The sequence below is a fragment of the Scylla paramamosain genome, chromosome 3 (assembly GCF_035594125.1).
Source record: "Scylla paramamosain isolate STU-SP2022 chromosome 3, ASM3559412v1, whole genome shotgun sequence".
Taxonomy (NCBI): Eukaryota; Metazoa; Arthropoda; class Malacostraca; order Decapoda; family Portunidae; genus Scylla; species Scylla paramamosain.
The window spans coordinates 13075341-13080000 of record NC_087153.1 but is presented as its reverse complement, the minus strand read 5'-3'; the positions used below and the strand labels follow the sequence as shown (position 1 = coordinate 13080000).

Below are 4660 nucleotides of genomic sequence, written 5' to 3'. Positions count from 1 at the left end.
CGAGTTATCGTCCCACACGTAGCATTTTTATGGATGCCCACCAGAGGAAAGCCATTGAAGCTGTTTTATTGTTATAAAAAGACATATGTTTGCCTACTAGATTTTGTCATATTGCAGCTGATTCTGTCAGAGTTAAAACTGTAATATTAACCAACTAGAATACTAGCCTTGCTATTAACCATCGCTGTCTTGACTAGATAATCTCGTACTGAATTCGTGATCGTCATATAAATCTTCCAGAGAGCCAGAGAGAGGTTCGGCCTCTATATAGTCTGATGTGTGGCAAGGATAACCTTCCAGCCTTCTCTTAAACTCAAGGAAGACAGTTTAATTTAGCCTGCATGGGTGCAAACCTCTGCACCCGGGACGTCTGACGCGAACCCCAGCCTGCCTCAAGTGACGGGCAAGGTCGTTACCATTAAGGTTGCTAGTAGTGTGTATTTACTTGTTTGTATTTTCATAGGTGTGTGTGTGTGTGTGTGTGTGTGTGTGTATTCACGATATAGTTTAGATCAGTGGTTCCCAAAACTGGGGATCATGACCCACTGGGGCCCATACAGCAAAATTTGGGGGGCCATAAGCTGAGGCTATGTACGCATAAAAATCCCAAGGCACACCACAGTAGAACAATATGAGGTGGATTGAATAAAATTAGTTTTTTTTTTTTTTTTTCATAAAGGACCTTAATAAATGTAGGACTTCAGACAGTTACTGTAGCCATGAGATGTGGAATGGGAAGGAGAGGTGGGCCATGGATGAGGATCATATGAAAAGTGGGTAAAGATCATAAAAAGTTTGGGAATCACTGGTCTAGATCTCTGAACGCCATCTGTTACCGACGTGCGCGTGCGTGTATATGTGTGTGGGTGTGTGTGAAGATAGAAATCGTACCTGCAAGTGAAATTATGAGTAACTATGTACACTTCACACTTTCTCTGCATGAATACAAAACCTAAAATATTACCTACGTGGCAGTATTAGCAGTACAGCCTTCAAATCAAATTTCGAATTATGATCCTGGGAAAAGCCGCGCGATGCTCTGCTTTGAATAAGCCGCATTATAAGGGTCAATAGATGATAAATGTATAATGATTACTCATTATACATTTATCACTCATTTTTGACTACTGCTACTACTACTACTATTATTACTACTACTACTACTACTACTACTACTACTACTACTACTACTGTAGCTGCCCGAAGGTACTTAAGGATTTTAGACCCACACGGTGACGCGAATCGTTTATTGCATTCGGTCAAACCTGAAGACATACATAATAAACGTAAGACGTGCGTAGCACTACTAACCATAAAGTACTGTATCAACATAACGCACCACTAATCATGGATTATGACAATTAGGGCAATTGACCCCTCGTAATACAGATGCGGAACTCACATGTTTGGGGTCTTAAAGAGGCCTGTCACCAAGCAACACCTGCATCTATATTGTAGTGGTGCGATCTTTCCTGAAGTAGTCCACCCGAACGCTGTGGCGGTACAAAGGGATCTTTCCCTCCGGGCTTCGTCCCTGCTGGCCCTCAGCGTCTCACGCCTGCCAGTCTTACCCTTAGGTCAGCGATAGTTCACCCTTCCTACATGTCAGCGTCCCTCCTTATTTCGCTTTACTGCTGCGTCAACTTTTTTCCCAATAAACACGAGCATCACTACCACAATGTAGCTACACCTTACATCTTCGCCACTCTCATGCTCAGTTTCACTTAACTTTCAAAGCACCAGAACTTAATATACTAGTTCACTTTAACTCTCATAACACAGAACATGTTATTTAGCATATATATTTATTTTGTCTTTATATCTATGTCTTCCATCGTTACTTCCATAACCGCCAGCACCACTGTTGGCGGTAACAACTACTACTATAATTATATTACTCTTCTCGTTTGTGGAATAGAGCAAGTGAAGTCGCTAGATCTATCCATTTAACGCCATTTTCAAGATGGCGTTGTCCAGTAAGCTTTCCTAGCTTTTCAAAAGGTTCTAATATCTGGTATCAATGCAAACAAGCGAAAGACGACAGTGAAATCTGATTTCTTGTTGGTGAAATTATTGTTCATTAGTAAGCATCCCAAAAGAGGGGGGCGACTGTGACATCGGTCCTTACACTATTCTGGCTGCTGATGCATCATCCAATCAAATATCCGGGAAAGACATATTAAATTTCCATGGATACATTTATTTTAGTAATATAATTCTATACATATGCTGATGCGCAAAATCTTTTTTTTATTTATTTCTTTATTTATTTTTTAGATAAGGAGACTGACCAAGGGTTTTATATATATATATATATATATAACTCGTGAAAGAGTTCAAGTAGGAGAAATATAAAAAATAAACAGAGAATTCCAGTGTTTACCAGAAAAAGGGATGATCAATTCAGATGAGAGAATCGGGTGTGGCTAATCTTCAAATAGTTACTGTCGGATGGCGAATACTGTGCAGCGAGACCGCTCAAGGGTGGAAGATGCAAAATCAGAAAAAAGATGCTAGCTTCAAAGTAGCGATAGAAGATAGCAAGAGATGCAATATTACGGCGAAGAAGGAAAGGCTGAAGATAGTCAATTATTATAGGTTCCCAATCTTTTCTACGTTCATGCACTCTTTCGGGGGTTTTTGAGAAATTCGTGTACCCTAGCCTCGGGAGACTAATCATAGAGAGAGAGAGAGAGAGAGAGAGAGAGAGAGAGAGAGAGAGAGAGAGAGAGAGAGAGAGAGAGAGAGAGAGAGAGAGAGAGAGATATTACATGAATATTTCATATCTTTTTTTTATGTAATTTTAATATCGGTAATATAAATAAAAGTATTGCGCCTCAATTTTAAACAGAAAATAGCCACTCGGTCCTAAATAATTGTTATAAATGTGCTAAATGTATAATAAAATAAAATGATACATCTTAAAAGAGCAAGCTAGTTGCGTCTGAGTGTGATATATGAAATCAAGCAAAAAAAAAAAAAAGAAAAAAAGAAAAAGAAAAAGAAAAAAAAAAAAAAAAAAAAAAAAAAAAATATATATATATATATATATATATATATATATATATATATATATATATATATATATATATATATATATATATATATATATATATATATATATATATATATATATGTTTCCACTTTAAATCCCATGCCCTCCCCCCAAACTCCCTCTCTCTCCTATGAAAAGGAGCAACCCACATAGACACCCAGCGTAACAATACGTACTAATGCAGTAATACATAAATTTGTAATATTTCAATCTTAATTTAGATTAATTTCTTATATGAGACGATTTTTTTTTTCTTAAATTATCTTTTCGTACTGTCATACACACTGGCCATGTCATGCATCCCTCCATGTATTGTACGTAAAATACCCCATTATTCCCAGGTATCCTTTAAAAGAATTCATGCACCCTGAGGTGTACCATGCATTTAGGTTGAATATCACTGACTTAAAGGAGAGGAGTTGATAAGATGAAATGCTTTTGACTCCACCCTGTAAAAAAAAAAAAAAAAAAAAAAAGGAAAGCAGTATTGAATGGAACCCTTCCTCTGCCACGACCGCACCCCCAATATACGTGAGGTTAAGAGACCCTGCCCCGATATAAATGCGTGTGGAAACATTTTCTACTCAAAGATTTTACGCATTACCAATTCTTTATATCATGTTCATTTAACAAAACACTATTGTTCTGATGTCTGTGGAATATCAACGTGGAGTGTGTGTGTGTGTGTGTGTGTGTGTTATCAATTTCAAAACTACATTGAAAAAAAGAAGGCTGCTTAGATTTACAGCAAGGAGAGTAAAGACTGAGTAGAGGCACATACTTATAAGCCAGTGGTTTTTAACCAGGGGACCAAGCGAGGCCAGTTCCTAAGGAGTGCGAGGATGGATAATTAAAGCAAAATATAATTTTATATACGCGATATTTTTTTTTTTTTCAGCAAAAAGTAATAATAATAATAATTCTTTTTGCTACAGCAGTGTTCTGTAAGCTTTGTGAATGAAGATTAAAAAAGGAAAAAGTGGTTTTGTCATTAATACACAGCACATCAACTTTGTATTTTAACTTTTTTTTATATATATTTTTTTTTAGCAATTCAGGGAGTGCGAGAAGTGTGTGTGTGTGTGTGCATATATATATATATATATATATATATATATATATATATATATATATATATATATATATATATATATATATATATATATATATATATATATATATATATATATATATATATATATATATATATATATATATATATATATATATATATGTGTGTGTGTGTGTGTGTGTGTGTGTGTGTGTGTGTGTGTGTGTGTGTGTGTGTGTGTGTGATTATACTTGATAGTAATAAGGATGTTTAACGTGCAGATGAATGACTCTGATGACATTTTTTGCAAGGCATGGATGCCCTGTGAGACAGTTTAAAATCATCTATGATCCCTTAACTATCGAAATTCGCGCTCTTGCTTCATCTCGTATATTCTTATGTTTCACTTTTATTTTAATCTTTTATTTATTTATTTATTATTATTATTTTTTTTTAGCTGGTAATAAATATTTTAAATGACTGAAATCTATGTAGTTTTACATATTATGTAGTATGATGTGATGAAATTTCGGTGTCCACAATGTTATTGTTGC

At 35.5% G+C, this 4660-nt stretch overlaps 1 protein-coding gene across 3 annotated transcripts in view; it reads right to left on the bottom strand.

Annotated features, from left to right (window-relative positions):
* The window catches only part of LOC135090558 (sorting nexin-12-like), a 14169-nt gene extending 12629 nt beyond the window's left edge, over positions 1 to 1540 (bottom strand). The window contains exon 1 of one of the 3 annotated variants that reach the window (XR_010262041.1): positions 1403 to 1530. The gene's annotated coding sequence lies outside the window, so the exon portion shown is untranslated. Of the gene's footprint in view, positions 1 to 1402 lie in introns of all 3 variants that reach the window. The other 2 variants (XM_063987420.1, XM_063987415.1) reach the window with 2 other exon arrangements.
* Positions 1541 to 4660: the final 3120 nt, after the last annotated feature.